This window comes from Callospermophilus lateralis, chromosome 7 (genome assembly GCF_048772815.1).
Source record: "Callospermophilus lateralis isolate mCalLat2 chromosome 7, mCalLat2.hap1, whole genome shotgun sequence".
Classification (NCBI taxonomy): domain Eukaryota; kingdom Metazoa; phylum Chordata; class Mammalia; order Rodentia; family Sciuridae; genus Callospermophilus; species Callospermophilus lateralis.
The window spans coordinates 45003051-45028551 of NC_135311.1; positions in this window are offsets into that span (position 1 = coordinate 45003051).

A 25501-nucleotide genomic window follows, 5' to 3' on the forward strand; every position below is an offset into this window, starting at 1 on the left:
CACATTGTGGGCATCACTAATAGCTCCCACGGCCTCCAGGACTTTTAGTGCTTGTACCACATAGCTGGAGTCCGAAATAAGATTAAAAGGAAAAGAACACTGTTTAAAAACTTCAATAACAATTTGTAGTTCTACCCATTGTGGATTTCCAGGAGCAAATTGATGCTGGATAGGGGGAGAGTCATTAATTACATAAGCTCCCATTCCAGACTTGGAACCATCAGTAAAAATGTTAACAGCCCCCGGAATTGGACTGGATGAAGTTACCTTAGGGAAAATGATGGGATGTTCTTTAACAAAATGGAGTAATGGATGAGAAGGGTAGTGATTATCAATACCCCCTTGAAACGAACAACACAGAATAGCCCAGTTGTCTAGAGTAGCACATAAAATATTAAGTTGAGCTTTAGTGTAGGATATGATAAGAGAAGAAGGTGATTGGCCGAAAAATTGAATGCTTTGTTGAATCCCTTTAAGTGCCAACACTGCAACAGCATCAGGATAATATTCTAAGGATTTTCCTGGGGATACATGTGGGTGGATCCATAGTAAAGGCCCATCTTGCCACAGTACCCCAGTAGGCTGCCGCATAGTGGCAAGCACACATAACTGGAAAGGTTTATCACTCTGGAGCCTGCATAGAGTGGCATGCTGTATAGCTTGTTCTACTTTTATAAGGGCCGCTCTAGCCTCAGTAGTGAGGCTACGAGGGGAAGCAAGATCTGGATCACCCTTAAGAGTAGCATACAAAGGCTGGAGCACAATATTAGGAATATGTAAATATCCTCTTATCCAATTAATATCTCCCAGCAATTTTTGAAAATCATTTAGAGTTTGGAAATCTTGAGTCCTGATGGTAATTTTTTGCGGTTTTAATTTGTCATACCCAATTGTCGCTCCCAAAAACCTGATAGAATCCCCCGTTTGAACCTTTTCAGGTGCGATGTGCAGTCCATGTTGAGCCAACAGCATCACGAGTTCTTTATAAGCCTCATTAACTGTCTGTTCTAATTTTGCGGCCAATAACACATCATCCATATAATGAATGATCTTGGTGGAGGAATACTTATGTCTGAGAGGTGCGAGTGCCTTCCCCACATACATCTGGCACATCGTGGGACTATTAGCCATCCCCTGCGGCAACACCACCCACTCAAACCTTTGATTTGGTTCCTCGTGATTACACGAGGAAAGGGTGAAAGCAAAACGTTGTGAATCTTTAGGATTCAAAGGAATGGAAAAGAAACAGTCTTTAATGTCAATAACAATTATATGCCAGCCTTGAGGAACAGAGGAGATCAGAGGCAGCCCTCTTTGAATGGGCCCCATAAGTTGCATCTGAGCATTAACTGCTCGTAGATCATGCAGTAGGCGCCATTTCCCTGATTTTTTTCTTAATAACAAATATGGGAGTATTCCATGGAGAAGTAGAAGGTTGGATGTGACCCAAATCAAGTTGTTCTTTGACTAGATCATGGGCTGCTGCCAGTTTAGCCGAGGGAAGAGGCCACTGAGGCACCCAAACAGGCTCCTCGGTGAGCCATGTTATGGGTATTTGAGCCCCAGTGGCCCCTAGGAAAAACCCAGACCAAACCTGTTAAGCTTTTGATGACCTTGCACAGGATGCTTACGCCCCTGTAGGTGCCTATTAGGGTCCCCAAAAATCTTTCCAGCGGCATCCACCATCCTTGCTACAAAATCTGAAAAGGGTTCTGTAGGGCCCTGCAGAATCTTAGTCAAGTTACCAGACACCTCTCCTCTATTTGGAAGTGACTTCCATGCCCGAATGCAAATGTTGTTAATTTGATCATATGCCTCAGGAGGGAATCCTGTCTGTTGATTAGCAAATCTGCCTTGTCCCAAAAGCATATCCTTGTCACAATGGGGGTGTCCCGCCGCATAGTTTTGGGCGGCCTGCTCTACAGCGCCCTGTAGCACAAAGGCTCTCCAGTCCAAATATTTGCCTGGAGAAACACAAGCCCGAACAAGGCTAGCCCAATCAGAGGGAGTCATACAGTATCTAGACAGACTCTCCACCTGAGTTAGTGTGAAGGCGGCATCCACGCCATAAGTGCGGACAGATTCCACCAAGGTTTTCATTATCTTAAAGTCTAAAGGCTCATGATATCTTCCCCTGTTATTGTCCTGAAATACAGGGTATGTAAGTCCCATATCTGTATTAACTGTCCTCCAAACTTGCGCATGAAAACATCTCCCGGAATTTTGGCTCCCCCCCACATACGGGGGTGGGGCAACCGGCACCATATCTTCTTTCAGATATTCTACCTCCTCCTCCTCAGAGTGTTGTTGACCGATATTGGATCCCATCCCCTTTTTACAGTAGGCCTGCGTGCCCTGTATCCCTTTCTTCTTTTTCTTCACTTTTATCTTGCGTAGTTGTTGTAACAATATATCAAGGTCCTCAGAACTCTCTGAGCCGCTTGTGTTCTCAGGCGTTTTTAATTCAGCCAAGTGTGGGTAGAGCCTTCTCCTATTTTTAGTTTCAGGCTCTTTTGCCTTCTCACTACTCTTACTCCCAATGTTCTCTGCCACTTCACTATGTGATCCTTCAGACTTTTCCTCATGTAGTTGCTCAAGAACTTCTTGTCCTTTAGTAAGTGCTTCCTGACATCTGCCATCTGCGAGGCAACTACGGATCATCTTCCAAAGGGGTATCACCCCACCCTCTAATATGCCCTGCTCAGAAGCAAAGTCAAGATCTGTGCCTAACTTATCCCAGCTAGGTATAGTAAGGCTGCCCGAGAACGCAAACCACGGTGCAGTAATATCTGTCTTCTGTAAAAATCTCTGTAAAGTACTACGTTTCACTTCTAGGCCCTTGGAACGTAACAGGTCATCTAGGGCCAGGAGAAGCGGACTTGAAGATACGGCACCCATGACACAACAAAAGACGCACAGAAAACAAAAGTGAAAGTAAAAGCGAAAGTACACAGTGCAGCTGCAATAAGATGTAATGCTCTCTCTGGCTTTACAGAGGAGCTGCCGCTTTGATAGCGGGTCCCACTTACCTGGGACTAACCGGTGCACCACCCCTGACTGCTGAAAGTTCTGGTTCCCGGGTTTTCAGCACCACTTGTCGCGACCCCTTGCCCGCAAGGAAGACGCAACTCAGGAATCTTCTTTCAGCAGTTTATTCAGGCCCTTGATATTTCTTCTTCTTCCTTTCTGGTCGGATGCCCCTCCCAGCCTTAATAAAGCATCCCAAGCCCCAATGCGAAGCTGCCACGTGGAACTTTCTCACAGGGTGCTGAAAAACCATGCACCAACTCTCCCAAACAAGGAGTTGTTTGTTACAGACCACAGTGGAGCCAGCGCCATCCTGCAATGGCGACCATAATCTGCAGAAGCGACTCACCACATAAACCTGTGCTATTTTTGCAACATTCTCTCTTAAATATGTAATTAGATTTCATTCACTCACTCTATCTTTCTCATTGATGCAGAAAGCAGGATTTGTTTATTGTGGAACAATATTACTCTAATTTTGGTGATTTAGATTAAACAATGATTCATATTCCCAAGTTTTCTGTTTACACATTTTAGTTTCATATGATAAAAACTCAAAGATATAATTCCTTATACAAGATAGAGGTTCACTTCTATACTGCATGTTTTAAAATCTACGTATAGCAGTTTTATGCATCACAAATAATCCAACTTCCCTTATCTGTGGATTCTACTATCCCTCTAATTGTAAAGACCAAAGGAAAATATTCACTCCTTTAATTTGGTCTTTCAAACCTCAGAAAAAAAAGCATTTTCATTTTAAAAAAATGGTTTCCTGTAAACTGTTACTTAGATATGGAGATCTGATTGGACTCAGGAAAACATTTTTAGCAGGGAAATTTCATAGGTGAGGTTGCATGTTCACATTATATCACATCAGGAGGCACATAATGTCAGGTTGTTCCTTATTAGTGACACGGGAGAGACCATTTAGTTAAATAATGGCAACTCTCTATCATATGGTACAGTGCTCTCTTGCAGTTAATAGTGGATCTGAATACTTGTGCTTTGACACCATGCTGATGTGCCCCTGATTCCTACAACTTTTTACCTCATGATGATGGTCTCCTTTGATGATTCTTGCCTAATAGTTATTATACTGAGGTTCACAATATGTTATTTGCCTGATTCTCTTATCTCTCTCTCATTTATTAACCAGCATTCTCCTATAAAAACAAGATCCTCTTGCACAATCAGATGTTCCATGGTGTGGATAGTACATTCAAAGTACCATATATTTTATGTACATTTTGAAATCTACCTTTTTCCAAAGTATAAAATACCTATTCAATAACAAAATGTAGAAACTATTTTAGATGTTGTTGTTTGAAGGATATAATTCAGCCCACCATCATAATCTAGTTTAATTAATTTGTGCTTTACTGAATAAACTTTATAAATCTATTAGAAATAACTTTCAGTGGATTACCCTCATGTTTTATCTGTCTTGTCCTAGAGTAAACCAGGACTGGAAGTTCCAGCTCATCCTTTTGCTTAATGCTTCACCTGTGTGAGGTTGCTCCAACATACCCGTAAGCTGCAGTAGAAGTGCTTCTCTTTCTACTTATCACAGAATAAATTGGAAGAAAACCTTCAAAACTCAAAAATGTTGCTGAGTGGGCAGGGCCAGCCTCCAGCTGAAATAAGAATTTTAGGCTTTTCACCTGTTACGATTATTTATGGTCTAAAAATAGATCACAGATAACTTTTTTTTGCATTTTATATAAAATCTAAACATTCAAATGAAAAAAAAAAAAAAATCATGCCCTCACCTGGATTCTTAATCACAATCTCATGATGTTATTTCTCTAAGTATGTTCATTATTCTTATCAGATAATATTATCAGCATATTATAGACAATATTCATACTCACTGTACTTTATATTATTCCTAAAACACTGAGCCTAGACTCTATAAATAAATATATTTATAAACTTATTAAATCTATTCCATATATTTATTATTTAATTTTCAACTAATTTTTTTCAGCTTAATTCTTTAAATGCATATATCAAAGAAAATGCTGGTCATGCCTAAGTATTAAAGGTTATTTTTTTCTTAACACACATGATGTCTTTACCAAAATTTATAGCATATCACAGTTAATTAAATAAAACTCTCATTAAATTTCTATTAAGCCAAGGAACTGAACAGACACTTCTCAGAAGATAATATACAATCAATCAACAAATATATAAAATAATGTTCAACATCTCTAGCTATTAGATAAATGATGATCAAAACTACTCTAAGATTTCATCTCAATCCAGTCAGAATGGCAGCTATTAAGAATACAAACAACAATAAATGTTGGCAAGGATGTGGGGGGGGGGGGGAAGGCACACTCATACATTGTTGGTGGGACTGCAAATTGGTGCAGCCAATCTGGAAAGCAGTAGGAGATTCCTTAGAAAACTTCTAATGGAACCACCATTTGACTCAGCTATCGCACTCCTCAGTTTATACCCGAAGGACTTCAAAACAGCATACTACAGAACACAGCTACATCAATGTTTATAGCAGCACAATTCACAATAGCTAAATTTTGGAACCAACCCAAATACCCATAAGCAGATGAATGGATAGAGAAACTTTGGTATATATACACAATAGAATATTACTCAGCATTAAAAGAGAATAAAATCATGGCATTTACAGGTAAATGGATGGAGCTGGAGAATATAAAGCTAAGTGAAGTAAGCCAATACCAAAAAACCAAAGGCTGAATGTTTTCTTTGATATGAGGATGCTGACTCATAATGACAATGTGGGGGAAGCATGGAAGAAATGGAGGAACTTTAGATCGGCAAAAGTGGGGGAGGGAAGGGAGGGAGCATAGGGATGGGAAAGAAGGTTGAATGAGTTAGACATTATTACCCCATGAAGACATGAATGGTGTGAAAATATTTAGTGTACAATCAGTGACTCGAAAAATTGTGCTCTATATGTGTAATATGAAATTAATTGCATATTGCCGTCATATATAATAAATTAAAATAAATCAATAATTTAATTTAAAAATCCCTATTAAGTAACTAATATTGAGTCAGGACTTAGAATGGATGACGTATAACATACTAATTTTGCATAGTCTGGTGGAGGACAGTGTATACAGCAACTAAACGTCATTTGATATAGCTATTACTCCTTGAGAATGCTATATGATACTAGGATATAAATTATTTCTTCTTAAGCAGGGGAAACTGAAGAGCCATGGAAGATTCATAAAAGTGATTTTAAGCCAATGCCAGACTTTAAATGAAGGATCACAATAATATTTTTAAAATATTCTTCTAATGTTAACATAGACAATGATCAGGTATTGAGTACAGAGGACAAAGAGGCGTACAATTAAAAGCCTACTACAATAAAGCAGAGACAAATGCTAATGAAGACTAGAAACAGGAATGCTGTAAGTATCTACAAAAATATCCGAAGAGCAAGAAAACTGAACTACTAGAGAACATCAAAATGCATTACACAAATTATTTTTGAAAGGAAAACTGCCTAAGTTTTAGAATATCTGAAGCATCTCTACATAAGGAACATTAACCATATGGGCACATGGGAACTGTTGCAGAGTTACATGGAAGAGTAGTAGGGAACTCACGTCTAGAACTAGAGGTACGTACGTTAAATTTTACAGAGGCCATTTCCTGGGTATGTTAATGTGCCCAAGGTACTTAACTTTCCTTTGAATTTTCTCCCCCAAAAGTAGAGAGATAATACTTTTAACACAGATAGTTTAAAAAGATGATGGCAGGTATATATTAAGTATTTAATAAAACTTACCTATTAATACATCAGAAATAGTGTTGGTCTATTATGAGGCAGCCTGTTTGGTGGAATTTTTACCTAACATAGGCATTCTTATAATGTAGTTCTAACACCAGGAGTATCCCAGAGTTTTCATCCCATGTATAACTGCCTGAATGTGCTCAGATTTTTAAACTGAAACAAAGACTATGAAGTCCTATACTGTAACTAAGTACAAATAAATTAGTCATTTCATTGTATCATTCTAAAATATTCAAATCTTATATGTCAGGAGACTTAAAAAGAATGTTTCTATTTCTAGTGCTTTTACATTTCATTGAAACAGAAATTCAGTTTTTGTTCTAAAATGGACTTTAATTTAAAAATGGTAAATATTATACCTTGTTATGATTAACATACTAAAAAATATACTTTAATATTCTTTCTCTTAAAGGTTTCACCCTCATCAATGCAGAGGAACATGCTACCACACAATGTCACATTTTTTTATATAGGTAATTTTCTACAATAATAAATAATAAGAATTACTAACTGCATTATGCTAAGAGAAAAACCAGGACCTCTTCAATCTGAAAATAAAATTTAGAACTTTCAAAAACTATTTTTCTTTGAAAATTAAAATGTTCCTGTTAAACACTAAGAACAATAAAGTAACTTCAACTTTCAGAAATTTCTGGATCACTAGATCTAATGAGAGAATGGTCAGAGTTCTCATTGATATGGATAGTTTCTAGTCCTACTCTGGTGAATTCTGTAAAGTGAACAATTATATTTTATTATTTTCATCTGAATCTTGAACATAAATGAGCATGGGATCATTGTCTTATTTTGTTTATTTGATTGACAAAAGCAAAGGTCATCTGTTTTGCTTGTTACCCAGAGTATATAAATAACTCACAACCTCAATGCTCATAGAACCAAAGACACGAAGCTCTCTTACCTGATCTAGGGAAGAGATGAGTGTGATCTCTTCCAGAACAATTAGTGACACAACCCCGGAGGTGCCAGTCAAGATTTCTTTCTTCTTGGGGATACTATTTCTGTTCATATATACATGAATTTCTCATCTTCAGCCTATAACTAACAATAACAATTTTATTGGAAATTCATGTAAAAAAATCTACAATTTGTTGTCCTTTTTTAATCAGATACTCAAATGCACTGATATCTCATGCAGAATAATTTATTTAAATGCACAACATTTCCTCAAAAAGATGAGGGAACTGGGCCTCAGTATGACAAATGCATAATTCCAAATGAAGTCTATCTAAAGCCAAAATTTGTGCTCTACCAACCGTGTGGCAAAAGATTATAAGGATACTTGACCACATAATAGAGAAAAGGTGTTTGGTTTTTGGTTTTGGTTATTTTATTTTATTTTATTGTTACTATAATCTAATAGGATTTGTCCTAATATCTATCCTACTTGTAGCTTGCTAGATTATAAACTTAATGTGCAGCAAACACATTCAGTCTCTCCCCTATCTGGCTTAGAAATAGAAACCTGTGATAATCCTTCATTAGTAAAGAATTATCAGAAACATGTATGACATTGATGGATTTTAAGCACTTTAAAAAAATAGATAATACTTTCTATAACTCAGGTCTATCTAAGCTCTTATCAGATGAATATACCAAGAGGTAATATATATTATCAGATGACAACCATTTTCCTGGAAACATGCTTTGCAATAATTTCACATTTCTTTCTTTGTAACAGTGCTTTGGAGAACAAGATCTAGTAGAGCTCAAATAATTTTGAAATGTGGATAATGGAGGAAAATATGTAATGTATTTCAAACAAATGTATGGATTTCAATCTGTTAGAAAATTAATCCAACAAACTGTAATACTATATGAGAACAATAAATACTTATATTGAATTTGTTCAAGCTGAGTTAAAGTCTATGCATGAACAACCTCATACTATACTTGATGCATATACTTTATTTCTGAATTCCCTTGGTTCTTATGACTTTCCAGTAATTAAAACCAATGAAAACCATTTGCATTCATTCTAAGACTCAAACAACAAAAAAGACTCTGTCAACTATTTGCAGCCAATAGAGCTCCAGTGAAAAACTGCCCCTTTTGATATACATAATCTTAGTCAGCCAGTTCACAGTACCTTGCAAAATGAATTACAGGTTATAAAGAAAACTTTAGAATAAAGCAGAGCTGAAAAATCACTAAAGGTTATTAGCACATGAAATAGTTATGGTTCATAAACAAATTTAAAATTTGATAGATATATTATTAAGCAAAAATGCATTTATAGACTTCATTTTAATATATATTGCTGTATGTATAGTGTAAATAAAGCTTTATGTTTTATAGAGTGTTGTGTTAATCAACCTTTCACTGCTGTGAACAAAATACCTGACAACAACTTAGAGGAAGCGAAGCCATTTAGGTTCACTGTTTTAGAAGTTCAGTCCATAGTTAGCCAAATCCATTGCTTCAGGCCCAAGATCAAGCAGAATATCATGATGAAAGGGTGTGGTAGAGGAGTGTCACTCAACTCATGGCAGCCAGAATGCAGAGAGGAGGAGGAGAAAGGGGAAGAGGAGAAGAGGGTCATAGGAAGAATGAATTATTCCAGGACACACTCCTTGGGACCCACCTCCTTCAACTATGTCCCACATACCTATAGTTACTATATAGTTAGTCCATTCAGACTAGGATGGACTGGTTAGAGTACAGCTTCCATAATCTAATCACTTCACCTCTGAATACTTTTGCATTAACACAGGAGCTTTTGGAAGACATCTAATACCCTAACTGTCACATTCCACCCCTCAATCTCCAAATCTCATGTCCATCCAACAGTGCAAATGCATTTGAAGAGTCCCCATTGTCTTCAACACTCTAGCCTAGCCCCAAATTCCAAGTTCAAAGTCTCTTTGAGATTCAAGGCAAACCCTTGGCTGTGAACCCCTATAAAGATCAAAAGCAAGTTACATATATCCAATATACAGTGGCACAGAGTAAATATTCCCATTTCAAAAGGGAGAAATAGGGCATAAAAGAAGGGATAAGATCAAATAGGGCCAAAACCCAGTTAAACAAATAGGTCTTATAACTCCGCATAGAGCATTTAGGATACCTGGTGGCAATATGTGGTCTCCAAAATGCTTGGGTCATTCTGGTTGCAGTGCTTTTGATTTCTCTCTCTCTTAGCCTGATTCTGTCTGCAGCCAATAGCTTTTCTTGGCAGTCAGTCCACGTTACTGTTGAGTTTTTGACATGTGCATTGGGTTGATCTAAGTGTATTACCTGCATGGAGTAGCTATAACTTGGGACGAAACTGATATAATAAAACAGGAGTTAGATACGTGGTTCAGAAGGCAGGGCTTCCAGCCAGCAGCAAAACTATGAACAAGAAGCAAAGACAAGATTTTGCCTTGTGAGAAAAACAGCAAGGACATCAAAATGATGTGAGTGCAGGAGGTGTGTTGAGGAAGATAGAAAAAAAGACTATATAGAAGGAATAGGGTAAAAGTATAGAAAACCTTGAGGGTCAAAAAAAAAATGCAATTTGGACTTCAGATATGGTCAGCATGCATTGATGACTAGGCATAATAGGCTGATCAAACACTATTGTAGAATTTAACCTGGAAAGGCCTTATGAGGAATTTAAGCACTTCACAAAGACCAAATATTTGATAAATGTTTTTTAATTGGTTGAGGGAGGCCAAATCTTGGTACAGTGATTATCTGAGGATATAACTAAGGAACCTTCTAGGTTTGCCTTTTGTTCCAAAAGGACCAGTGTAAATCCCAAGTTCAGTCAATTATTTGTTCTCAAAATTGTTCCAATAAGAATTTTATGACCAGGGAATTGTTCATTATCTTCTTAGCCCTTGACTTCTCAACAGGGCTGCCTTCTAGATACAAGTGATGAGGAAGTAAATACTGGTGAAGCCTCCAGCCAGTGGTGAAAAATGTGTCAATATTTTTTAGCACAGGATATCCCAGCCCCAGACATCTGCAGAATTAGGTTTGAGCATTGGAATTTTATTTATTCCTCTTTCTAGATTATGTGGACTGTTCAAACTTGATTGTTGAAAGTGAATACAACTAATAGTATGCTTTTCTGAGACACACATTAATTATAATAAACCAAAATAGAATTAAGTGGCAATACAAAGATTTGCACAATTGAAATCAAGCCAAATTTCTGAAGAAGTCTTTATAGTGTCCCAGTGTGGCCATTTCTGCATACAAGGCCCAGACAAAACAACCTCTGGAATCTTATTGATTAGGTGGCAATCTGACCAACACCACTTAAGGAAAGACTTCCCATGATTTTTTTTTCATAAAAGCATGATTTGTACTGCTGCTTTCACATTCCTATCACCCAAAATGCCCCTGGCAGATACTGCAGCAGAGAGCAATGAGTAGGTGCCCAAATCCTCTATCAGCAGGAGACACAGAGAAGAGTCTGAGATTGATGGTCTCTGTGCCTTTGACACCACCAGGAACCAAGAGACCTGAAACCCATGGGATGGGTGTAGTCAGCAACAGCCTGTCACCCAGTCAAACACAGCAAGTCTCAAGCAGGCAACAAGCAAGCAGCTGGATGAGGAAGGTATTTGAGGGGAGGAAAGAAAAGAGGGAGGATGCAAAATTAAGTTTTGAAATGGATCAAGAGTGTCTAATTTATAGTTAACAGCTGGTTTCAGACTTTCACGTGAGCAATATAAGTTTCCCTGGCTTCTGGGGAAGATTTACTTTCCTAGAACCATGGGCAAGTGTGTCTGAGCACAGGGAGAAGAAAGGCCTCCTGCCTCTCTGGCTCAGGCCAGGTGGGTAAGCTTTGCTGTAAGCCCTAGCACCACAGGAAGTGAGTCTGTGATTGAGTGTCTCTGTGAGTTTGATAGCATGAGAAACAGAGACCTGAAACCATAATGACAGATACAGGCAGTGAAAATAAACAAAATAAGGAAAGAATTCAAGAGGCATTGTGAAAAGAAAGAGGAAAAACAGTGTTGAGAAAGGACATATCCATGAAGTCAGATTCATGATCAAGCACAGCTTTGAATGTCTGCTGTGCTCTCACACCAGCAAGAAACTTGAGGAAGGATCATGTTCATGAGTGTGTCATAGAATCCACAGGCTGGCCCAAATCTCAAGAGATGTAAGTTGCTAAGTGTTAGCTATTTTTATTCAAATGACTTAGGGAAAATACCAAATGCCATCTCAAAAACCTATTCTACTTTAGAGAGCCAGTAACTGTCCTTTCTCTTGTTTCAGGCCAAATATGAAGTGCAAAACACATCATGCTCTTCTTGAGTGAGCACTGTGGGGAAATGATTATAGCTATGACAAAACATCTGCCAAAAGCATTTTGGAACATGTAAAATTCGCTACAAGTATTATTATCATCATTACTTTCCTTGGTGCTTGATGATAACATAAAATACCCTGATTTTTTTCAAAGAGGTCAAAAGAGAAAAACCTACTTCAAGCATTATGCATACCTGATTCCTCTGAGAAACAGAAATAAAAGAGGAAACTTGTATCATCATGCATGATGAAAAGGGGACAACATTTCTCTCTTCTTAGCCAAGGATTCGGATCAGAGGGAGCATCTGGGTCAGTTTCACAAACAAGTTGAACCCCAAACAATGGCCTTGAGTAAAAATTAACAGTGCTTTATGCAGGAATGTTGCCCCTAATCTCCACCCACTGTGTACCTGGAGTTCAGGGCAGCAGATAAACTCTCCCTGGGATGGGCAGAAACAAAGAATGAACTAAATATGCCTTCATCAGAGGACTATAACAATGAAATGTAACAAATAAGAATGCATGCCTACCTGTTTTATTCCAAGGGGTGAAGTACTCAGAATGCTTGCTTTTCAAATGAACCCAGGACCCTGTTCATAGAGCACTTGAGTTCCTAGACAAATTAGTTCCTGAAACAATTTTACTGTTTACTCAAATTCAACTCATTTCTAGCTTTACATTCCCCTAAGTGACAATTGAAAATATAACAGGTGTGTGAGGAAGGTTGCTCATAAATGGTATATTAGGGAAGAAAAGTGAGAAACTGAAGTGATAGAATACTGAATACATGCAGCATCTATGTGGCAGGTACCAAAAGTTCATTGAAGGTCTTAGCTTCCTCTCTTCTAGTTAAGGTTTCCTAAGGACACAAGAGAATAATAATTTTGAGCTCTGTGGAAGAATATACAGATAGTTGTTTTTTTTTTTTTTTTTTTTTCAGCAGAGGAGATAAATTGAGTCCTTTGAATTTACAGAGCACCATGAACTCTTAGACAGAGATGCAGAACAGAGAGTACAGCATAAAGGAGTTCCTTGCTACTTATTGGTTATGTCTGAGTCGGTGTTTTGGCTTTCTCATAATAATGCTGGCATTTACCAACCTCCACAATGTAGAAAAACAATATATCTGGGAACTTTCTTTGGAATAAAAATGAAATTAGAACAACTACAACATGATCAGTAATTAGCATGTGCTATACTTTTTTAGACAGACAACACACATCCTCTTAATTAACAATTTATTTTCTTATTTTATTAATTTTAATTAGGCTTCATATTGGAGTTCATTTTGATATATTATATACGCATGGGATAAAATTTGCTCCAATTCATTCCCCCATACTTCCCTTTTCCCTCTTCTCCTTCCTCACCCATTCTTTTTTTCTCTTTACTGATCTTTTTTTTTTTCTTTTGTCCCCTGCCCCTCATGTTGATGTGGCTTCCACATGAGATAAAACATTCAACCTTTGACTCTCTGGGGCTGGTTTATTTCATTCTTTTTCTTTTTTTTCAGTTCCATCCACTTACCAGCAAATGCTATAATTTCATTCTTCTTTATGGCTGAATAAAGCTCCATTGTGTATATATACTACGTTTTCTTAGTCCATTCCTTTGTGGATAGGCACCTAGGCTGGTTGCATAGCTCAGCTATTGTGAAGTGTGCTGCTATAAACTTTGATATATTTGTGTTACTATAATATTTATTTTTTATAAAAACTATGGTTATGTTTTTTTTGTGTTTTTTTTCCCATTGGGAAAACACCAAAGAGTGGGATAGCTGGGTTATATGGTGGTTCTATTCTTAGTTTTTCGAAAAATGTCCATACTGCTTTCCAGATGGTTATACCAATTTGCAGTCCCACTGACAATGTTCAGGTGTACATTTTTCACCAACCTTTATTATTTGTATTCTTGACAAATGCCATTCTGACTGTAGTGAGATGAACTCTCAATGTAGTTTTGATTTGTGTATTCCGGAGGGATAAAGACGTTGAACACTGTTTTTCATATATTCATTGGCTATTTGTGTTTCTTCTTTTAAGAAGTGTCTTTTTGTTTAGTTGTTTTATCCATTTGTTCATTGTGTTTTCTTTTTGTTTTGGTATTAAGTTGTTTTTCTTTATACATTCTAAACATTAATCCCCTGAGGAACTGGTGGCAATGATCTCCCATTCTGTAAATCTCTCTTTTTGCTCTTGTTTCCTTTGTTTCTTCAGAGCTTTTTAATTTGACAGCAGTTTATTTTCAAAGTTACTCTGGGAGATAACTGTTAGTATTCCCATGTTATTCATGATGAAATTAATATATAAGATCTTGTCAAGATCTCAGGTGAAAGGATTTAAATCAGAATCCTTCTCACTCAAAAACTATAATTATATTCCATTGTCTAAAAACAAACAATTCAAGAATTGAAATCAATAAAACCTCAGCAAACAGAGAAATAAAACTAGTATTTGTTGGTTTGCTAAGTGATTCTATTTTTAATTAAAGTTGCTAATTTTTAATTTTTGAAATTTTTGGTACTTGTCCAAATGACCACTGTACTCATTTCAAAGTCTAGGAACATTAAAAATTAATGTGTTTAGGTGAGTCACTGTGTTCAAAAAGAAAGGTGTCATTATTTTGTCCTTTTTGCCAAAATAGTCCTCCTGGGGGACCATTCTTAATAACAGAATCTCCTGTAGAATGAGTGCAACTTTAAGAAACGCATGTGGAGCATAGAGGTGCAAAGCTGATTCACTTTACTCCAAACCTAAGAAAGGATTATCTTGCCTGAAGCCCACATCTGTGGAATCTTCTATAATTGCAAAGGATAGATGAATCTGTCCAAATGGGAAGCCTCTTTTCTGAGTTTCTGACTTAATTGCCCCATGAAAAGGTTATGCCCATTTTTATGATCACTGAGGAATACTTACTGGTTGATATCTCTCCAGAAGTGCCAAATTGTACTTTTAAAAGCTGACAAGGAAAGACAAAATTCAATGTTGCTGACATATATCCAATGAGAGGGAAATATGCAGAGAACTTCATGTTATAAAAGACAAATATGTTAATTTTAGAAATTCAGAAAATGCACTCAAGTGCAAAATAGAAAATGACTCATCAAAAAATCTTTTTTTTGCTCTATTTTCTTGCTATATTCCAAAGACTTACTTTGATCCATTTCATTAAAGTCTTTATTTTTTAATATATATATTTTTTAATTAAAATTAAATTATGTTTTAAGTTATAATTATAAAATATATATCCTGAATATATCTATTATCACTTGATGTTTAAGTAATATTCCATTATTTAATTATGAAATGTTAGATGTTAGTGACATATATATATCATGTTTGTTAACATAACTCAGTCATTCCTTTTGAATAGAGGGATAATAAACATTTTTGTATAAGTCTTTTAATACATCACTATTATTTTCCCAGAACAGCTTCTGAAACTCATATATTGAAATTAATGGGTCAAAGTGGTATGTAATTTAAGTAATTCTTGATACATATTGATGAAATACTTAAAGTTGCACCATGTTATTTATATTTGTAAATTGCCATTTCTTTTCCCTCTCATAAAATCATCAGCCTTTGAATACTAAGCTTTTTCCTAAGAATTAAAATAGTTCTGTAACATATTAATTTCTATTTAGACTACTCATTTAATTGGCTTCATGGAAAGAGTCTCAGAAATTTTTGCCATAACTTAACTTGAAAGCAAGTTGTTTGTTTTCATGAAGTATTTTCTAGCACAGAGTTGACTGCAGTGTAGGTATTCAATAAATATTTAATATCAAATGCAATGAATAATCATCTTATTCCATAGAACCTGAATTTAAATTGCCAGCCAATATGTGTTTTATAAATAACATTAACCTGTATATGCATTTCATTAGCTTATCAACTACCCCATGAAGCAAACTAAGGTTCATTCAAGTTCCAGGAATGGCTTGAACTCATAACTAGGTAATGATGACATTGAATCTGAACTCCCAGTTGTTTCAAAGGGTTTCTTCTATGCCATAGCAAAGAGTAACAGCTCATGATTGGAGGGTGGGGGGAGTTATATATACCACAAATGCAAATACAGTAAAATCTCAGCAACCGGAGTATACTGTGATTTTTAGAAAGCAGCCATAGATAATAACTCATATGCTTCACACAGTGTGATACTTTCTTTCAAAAATATCTTATTTACAAGCTTATATTTTATTTTTTATACTACAAAGGAATATTAAACTTAGATTTGATCCTCAATTCTTCATGGAAATAGCAAAGGTTTTTGTCATGTCAGTAAAACAATAAAAATAACAGTTATCATCTGATGAGGACTTGTGGTGAACCAAGTAATAAATACTATGTCACTAAAACCTGCCAACCACCATACAAATATTTTCTCATTCTTACATGTAAAAATAAATTACTAATCCTGTGTTATGCATCAGTTCTCATAATCTAGGTGTACAAAATTCACCTGGAGTGCTTGTTGGAAAATAGATTTCTAGATTCTGCCATGAGTTTCTGAGGATTAGAAAGTCTGGGATTCAGCCTGAGACTATGCATGACTCACAAGTTCCCTGGTGATGCTGCTGGTGCAGAGATCTCACCTTGAGTCTTACTGCCTTCACCCCCATAAATGACAGGGGTTGGAACTGAACCTCAGTTTGCCTGACTTCAAATATTATAGTATTTACATTACCCCATGTAGATGTAGTCTTTGAATTAAAGTGTTCTGAATCCTAAGTCAGCTAAAACTCAAAAACTAGCATATAAATTAATAAAAGGGTTAAGAAATTAATGTTAGAATTATAAGAAATGGGGGCTTAAACTGAATCAATCATCTTTCAATGAGAATTAGATTAATCATCACTTGCTCACTTTGATTCTCCTATTTCACAGAACAATATTTTAAAGCTAAACATGATCTTAGATCTCATTTGGTTGAACTCTTTCAATGTGTAAATGATTAAGTTGATGCCCAGAAAGGGTAAGCTCTTAAGATGCCTTAGTGATTCCTCCACCCATACATCAAGAAAGCTGGACATCTCCCTTCCTCTATTTATAGCATCTTCCACTTCCTCCTCCATGCAATGATTGCCTCTTACCTTGCAATCAATGCATCAATAGCTTTCCTGTCATTGGCATTATCACTCATAATTTATCTTTCTGCCATACATTTCTCTCTCTTCTTCTAATCTAACACCACCTAAAGTAAGTATTATATTTGTATAACCTTTGTACCACTTAAAAAGATGTTTGTGGTATTAGATGGAATTTCATTTGACTCTTCTTTCTTTACCACTGTACCCATTCCCCCACTATGCTTTCTTTACTCCTGAAAAATTATCATTAACAAATACTTTTCCCCCTTTTATTATGTTATTTAAAGGATAATTACTATACAGATATTTCTTCTCTGTAATAAAGGATCAAAGATATTTTAAATATGTTAAGTATACATATGTCAGGGTAGATACATACATACATTTCACTAAGTTGTCTTGAATATATCCACCACCCATTTTTTTAGAGAATTACAACCCTGTCTATTTGCTACAGAAGAGATAAAAATTATTTTCAGAAAGAATAATGGCATAAAAGACTAAATATATAACCTGAAATTCTTATAATAATCATCTTTTGCTCCTTCAGTCCAATTCAAAAGAAATGAGACTTTTAGATCACATAGACTAGACAATAGGACTTCACCCAACTACTGAAGTGAAATCAGCAGGAAAAAAAAAAACAGCACTGCATATGCTTCTGTGTGAATTAATACAAAAGCTAATATTAAAGCAGAGTGGGAAAAGCAGAGGAGGGGTTGAATCACAGGCCTCTGACATTTCTGACATCTCCTTTTGTATAATGTAGGGTCATACAATAGTCCAAACCCCTTTCTCAACAATGTTCAGACCTAAAAAGCTTTTATAAGTCACATGCATGACACTTTCCTGGCATTGGTATTGAAAGCTACAACACTCTCCCCACAGAGATGTGTTATGCTTCTATAATAATAGTGATAATAGCAGCAACTCTTTAATGGGGTGCTCCTCACATAGCAAGTACTTTGCATTTCTAGACCTGACCCTGAAAATAACCCTGAAAAATTGGCATAAACATATCCATAAAAGGGTTTCAGAGAGATACACTGACCTATTTGAGGTCACAAAATTAGGATGTGAGTCTGGACTCTTTGATACCAAATCATGCTATTGATTTGGATAGTTCACTGTTCTTTTAGAATTACAAATAAACATATATATTTCAAGGGAATGTGATATATATTTTTAATAATGGTATTTTTAAGAAATTACTATACTGAAGACAGATGAAGACATACCATATTTTCAATTCAGGAGAAAACTAAATAGGAGCATTTCTGAGTTTGGGTGAATACCATAAAAGTAAATATAATAAATGGATTTATTTTCTTAGTACATTCCACAAGAGACAGGTGCTATTCTAAGAGGTTAAAAATTTTTAAAAAGCTGGTGTTTTTAGCACTGAGATGCCTCCCTGCTCCCTTGCAAGCCCCAGCTTTCCAAAGCAAAATTTAACTGAATAAATTTGAAATCTTCATTTCAAATGGTTTTTGACCCTTTTTAATTAAATATTGAAATGTTCTAGAGATATTACCTCTTTGGTGAACAAAGTCTATCTCTTGGTTTATTCTTTTCACCCCAAAAGTCTTTTGTAAAAATACTTCTTGATTTAGATATATTACATTTTTTCCTAGATTCTTCACATTTGTAATAAGCAAATGAGAAAAAAAAAATCTTTAAGTGGGAGCTGACATCAGCTAAGTTGGTTGCTTAGTGCTCAGTAAGTAAGCTGATTTCTATACTGCAGTATTGGGGGTTGTAGCTCATTGGTAGAGCCTGCCTAGCATGTATGATGCTCTGGGTTCAATTCCCAGCATTGAAAAAAAAACACAAAAACCCTCCCACGTCCATGGTTGTATTCATCCCTCCAGCTACAATGAAAGAGAAAACTACTTACAATGTTGGTATTTGTGTCAGGTGAGGATGGTTGTATGAAACCATAGAGGAGCCAGTCATAGGGGCTCACACCTGTAATCCCAGCAGCTGGGGAGGCTGAGGCAGGAAGATTGAGAGTACAAAGGCAGCCTCAGCAACTTAAGTAGTGAGACCTTAAGCAATTTAAGGAGACCTGTCTCTAAATATGTAAAAAACTAAAAAACGGCTGGGGATGTGGCTCAGCTGTAAAGTGCTCCAGGGTTCAATCCCCAATACCAAAGAAAGGAGAGTGGGGTGGGGAGGAGAAGAGAACAGGAGGGGATGGGAGAGGAGGGGAAAGAAAGGAAGAAAGCAAGAAAATAGAAGCAAAGAGAAAAAAAAAGAGAAAGAGAACCATAGAGGACAATGATTAATCCCAAAGCATTGTCTTCCACAGGTCCCAGAAAGCACAACAACATGGAAGGATCTGTCTGGCTTTGAAGCCAGAAGGAATGGGCCCAAGTCTTGTCTTAACAGCTAAGAAGTTACTTAGCCTTGAAACAGGTAACTATGCTGGGTCTCTGTTGCTTCATTTATAACGTAAGAATAATAAATAAAATGTAAATAATAATAAATAAATAAAATGTAAAAAAGGGCTGGGGATGTGGCTCAGTTGTAAAGTCCTTCAGGGTTCAATCCCCAATACCAAAGAAAGAAAAGAGAGAGAGAGAGAGAGAGAGAGAGAGAGAGAGAGAGAGAGAGAGAGAGAGAGAGAGGTGGGGGGGGAGGGAGAGGAGAGGAGAGGAGAAAAGGAAGGGATGGGAGAGGAGGGGAAAGAGTTCTTTTAAGGATTAATGATGTATCATTTTAAATGTCTGATTTACAATAGACATGCATAAACCAGGAATTGTAGATGTAGAGAGTTTGTGGCTTATACTATATTACAAAACATTGGTTAGTTGCAAAGCACAGACCAGTGTTTTTTAGCACTGAGATGCCTCCCTGCTCCACCAGACAAGTTCTCTTCATAAAAACCTCATGTGAGATATGAGAAGCAAATTCTGCCTGCCTTTACTGGTGATGTTCTAGATTCATTTGTTTCATTTAATACTTGTTCTCTGTAGTTTTTTTTTAATTGATGTTATTATTTGCTGTTTTATTATCTCTTGGTTGAAATTCAAATGAAATTAAAAGACATGAGTAATTAACTTTCCACAAAGTTATTGCACATGCTTGTATGAAAAATGAGAGCCATAGATACCCCAATGATAGAGAGAATCAGAGCTCAGTTCAGAGACACAATGAAGGTTCCATGTGCCTAAAGGATGTGAGGATGTCACAGAAACACACTTGGATATGCATTCTGTGCAGTTTCCCTTCCTCTGGGTCAATATAGAAGTGACAATGTAGAGTCAGCCTCTTGCTACTTTCTTTGCCTCATTACTGAAGCTAGGATTAAGAACTCTTAGACATACCAGTCAGGAGCCTGAAGCACTGTGCTAGTCAGGTTTTCATTGTTGTGGCCAAAATACCTGACAATAACAACTTAGAGGAGGAAAAGTTTATTTTGAGCTCATGGATTCAGAAGTCTCAGACCAACTAAGTTGGTTGACCAACTCTATCACTTTGGGCTTGAGGTGAGGCAGAATATCATAGCAGAAGAATGTGATGAAGAAAAAAATCTTAGCTCATGGCAGCCAGTAAGCAGATAGAGCAAGGGGCCAGGGATAAAAAATATAATCTCCAATGGGACCTGCTTCATCCAGTCATGCCCCACCTGCCTACATTTACCACCCAGTAGTCCATTCAAGTACTAATCCATCACATGAATCAATCTGCCCATTAGGCTGCAGCTTTCATATTCTAATCATTTCACCTTTAAACATTCTGGATTTGCCACATGAGCTCTTCAGAAGATGTGGAATATCCAAACCATAAGAATCACATTATTTGTTGAAGGCTGAGCTAATCAGAAGGCCTGGAAGTCTATTGTCATGTAAAAGAAATCTCAGAATACCTGCACCAAGACTCTGAGAAAATTAGGTCAGTGTACCTCCATTCTAACAACCAAGATCCATGCAACCCTTCCCAAACTATCCTTCTGCTTTAGTTTTAATTCATTATCATTATTTTATAAAATATAGGCTGGATACAAAATAATGTTTATTAAGTGTGAATTACATTTATGTGAAGAAAATGCAAACCTTTGAACACCTAGTACTTAATTTAAATTAAATGATAGTTTCTTGTCCATTTTTGCAGACCTCCCTCTTGTCCCTCCCCAGTTCCATTCCAGCTTTCCAGCTTCTCTCTGCAGTGAGATCAGCACAATCTTCTAAGTTCATAATTTCCTTGCTGCATTCATTTTACAGACCTAAGGTAATATTACTTAGTTTTACATGATTTTTAAAATATTATATAAATAGGATCATATTGTACATGTTTTCCTCTAAATTGCTTTTTTCGTCACCTATGTTCCTCTGGAAAGTTATCAATTTTGTTACTTAATAGCTATAATCCTCCATTATTCACAGTTCTCTAGTATCCCATTATGTGAACGTGCCATATTTTTTTATCCATTTTAATGATGTTGAACTTCTGAACTGTCTTGCTTTCCTGCCTAGAACATTCTTGGTCATGTTTTCTGAAGCATGTGCAAGTTACCTTAGCCTCTGCCAATCTCTCCCATGGGATGTGCCTCTGAATCCACATCACTTCACATCTTCACCAACACTTAAAAGCCACTGTGACCTAGCATCTCCTTGTGGGTTAATTTGTATTTCCATTATCACCAGTTAAGCTGAGCACTTTTTTTATATGTTTATTTGACATTCATATTTCTTCTGTGAAATGTTTATGTACGTCTTTTACCCTTTTTTCTTTGGGTTATCTTTGTGCTATTGAGTCTATTGAATTGAATTATAATCTTTTATTGGTTTTGTGTATGCAAATATTTTCTTCCCTTTTGAGGATTGCATTTCTCTTTGTTTCAGAGAAATCTGTTGATAAACAGGTTCTTAATTTTAATGCAGTGTTTTTCCTGGGATAGTCCCTTTATGCTTTGTTTTCATGTTTTGTATATGAATGTTTTTACCACTGAGAGGTTATAAATATATTCTCCCTCCCATGTTGTCTTATAAAAGTTTTGTAGCTTTTTATTTTTCATAAAATTTTGTCTTTAAACTTTCATTTGGTTTCCAATTGTTTCAACACTATTTTCTAAAAGTCTTTATGTCCCATTTAGCTATTGTACTAGTTTGACCAAATTCATGCCTCCATATGTGTGTCAATAATGATTAGGACATTACAGTCAATAACCTTGACCTTTTTCTCCCCATCACCGCACCAATGCCACACTGTCTGGTAAATTTTCTCTTATCTGAGACAAGTATTTCTGTGCTCTAGTCTTCAGCGGTGTTTTGATTCCTTAAGGACTTTTTCATTTCTAAATACTTGGATCAGTTTATTAAATTCCACCTGAGCACCTGTTTAGATTTTTATTGTTATTGATTTAACTTAATAGATCAATTTATAATGACACCATAGACTCATCTATAGCTCTATTAATCTTTTAATACTGAATCTACCATGGGGCATGTAATCCCATATAATCACCTGTAATCCCAACAACTCAAGAAGCTGAAACAGAAAGATCACAAGTTAAAAATCAGCCTCAGCAACTTAATAAGACCCTGTCTCAAGAGTTAAAATTTGTTAAAAAGGACTAGAGATGTGGCTTAGTGGTAAAGTTACCCACAGTTCAATCCCCAGTACTAAAAAATAAATAAAATATTGTGTCTTCCTATGTCATTTATTTAAATTTGGTATAATGTCTAATATGAGAGTTTCATGATTTTTTTACATAAAGTTTTTGCTTACATTTTGTTAATTTATTCTAAAGCACTTTACAGTCTAGTGCTGTTTTAAATAGAAATTTTTAAAATTAATTTTGAAAGAAATTTTATACCCACAGCATATAAAAATACAATTGACTTTTTTTTTTTTAGAACTACCATATGATCCAGCAATCCAACTACTGGGTATATATCCAAGTGAAATGAAATCAACATGCTGAAAAGACATCTGCACTCTCATGTTGCAGCATGATTCATAATAGCCAAGATACACAATCAACTTTAATGTTCATCACAAATGAATAGATAAAGAAAAGGTGGTATGTAAAGATAACAAAATATTACTTAGCCTGAAAAATGCATTTGTACCTTCAAGGATGAAATTGGAGGACATTGTGTTAAAATAAATAAGCCAGGCACAGAAACACAAATGATCTTTCTTATTTGTGGAATCTAAAAAGCAGAGAGTAGAATAGTGGTTACCAGGGGGACTGAGGGAGAGTGTTTGGGAAGATGTTGGTTAAAGGATACAAAAATGCAGTTAAATAGAAAGAATAAGTTCAAAAGTCCTATTATACAATATACTGACTATAGTTAATAATGATATACTCTATTCTTGAACACTGCTCAGAAAGTAGATGTGTTCAGAGCACTCACATACACAAAAAAAAAAAATTATGTGGAGGTTATGGATATGTTAATTAGATCATTAGCTATTCTACAATACATACATATTTCAAACAACATATTGTACATGATAAATATATATTTTTGTCAATTCATAATACATAAATAAATAAAAATACAATTGATTTTTCTTTATCTAGAAACTCTTGTAATTCTAAAAATTTACATGTAGATCTTTTGTTTTCACATACATACAACATTTGTGAATAATGATAGTTGAAATATTACAGATTGTTCCCATTCTTAATCCCTCCCTTCATTTGTTTGTGTCTCATTATAAGCTTTTGTTTTTGTTTTATTTTGTTTTTTGATTTACTAAACTGACTTGGACTTCCAGTACAATATTGAGTGGAGCAGTGATGAAAGAAGAACAAATTTCTAAAAAAAAAAAAAAAAAAAAAAGTATCAGATAAAAATGGCTCAAGAAAACCCATCAACTCTCAGTAGTCATGTAACAACAAAAGGAATTAAAAGAATAGTTAAAACATATCCTCAGGGTTGGAGTTGTGGCTCAGTGGTAGAGCACTTGCCTATCACATGTAAGGCGCTGAGTTTGATCCTTAGCACCACATAAAAAATAAACAAATAAAATAAAGGTATTGTGTCCATTTATAACTAAAAATATATTATTTAAAAGTGTCCTCAGTGAAAATATCAGGACCAGAAAGTTTTTACCTATAAATTTTACTGGCATTCAAGAAGCAAATAACTCCAATTCATACAAATAACTCCAATTCCATGTATGAATTATATATCAAAATGCATTCTACTGTCATGTATGACTAAAATAATAATAATAATAATAAATAAAAATTTAAAAAAAGATGCTGAGGATTAAAAAATAAATAAATAAATAAATAAAATTTTTGGACCTTTGTCAAAATGATTGTAGTTGTATGGGTTTGTCTGTGTGTTTAATTCTCTTCCAATAGTCTACATGTCTGTTGTTAGGCAAGTATCAAGCTGTTTTGAGGTCAAACATTATGATGCCTGCAGCATTTTTCTTTTTCCTTAAAAATGCTTTGACTATTCTAGGTCTTTTACGTCTCATACAAATTTTAAGATTTCTTCCCAGTTCTGAAAAAAAATCATTGGTATTTTGATGGTTATCACATTAAATCTATAGATTACTTTTGGCAGTATGGCATTTTAATAATAGGAATTCTGCTTATCCAAGACTTGGGAAGTTTTTCCACCTTCTTGTGTCTTCTTCAATTTCTTTCTTTTTTTTTTTTCTTTTTTTTTCTTTTTTTTGTGTGAGTGTTCTGTAATTTTCCTTTTTTATTCTAAGGTTTTTTTTCCTAAGTATTTTTAAGCTATGATAAATGAAATGTTTTCCTCATTTCTTTCTCATCAGATTCATTATTAATGTACAGAATAGTTATTGATTTTTTTACATATTAATTTTTGTATTCTGTTATTTTGCTGATTTGTTTATGAATGCTAGAAATCTTCTGGTGGAACTTTTAGGATCTTCCATGTATAGAATTATATCATCTGCAAGCAGGGAAAATTTGACTTCTTCCTTTCCTATTTGAATTTCTTTTATTTCTTTCTCTTGCCTCATTAATCTGGTTGAAGTTTCAAGTACTATACATAATAGGAGAGGTGATTTGGAAGTGTCCTCTCTCTTTCAATTTCCTGGAATAATTTCAGGAACATTGGTATTCATTTTTCTTTAAAGGTCTGGAGAATTTGGCTGTGGACCGATTTGATATTTTTTCTTTTGTCTTGTTTTGTTTTGTTTTTGGTTGAGAGCCTTTTATGACTGCTTCAATTTCATGAAAAACCTATCAATTCAGTTTTGATAGGTTGTACTTGTCTGGAAATATTCATTTCTTTGATATTTTCCAATTTATTAGAATACAGTTTTTCAAGACAATCTCTAATGAATCTCTGAATTTCAGTGATATCTGT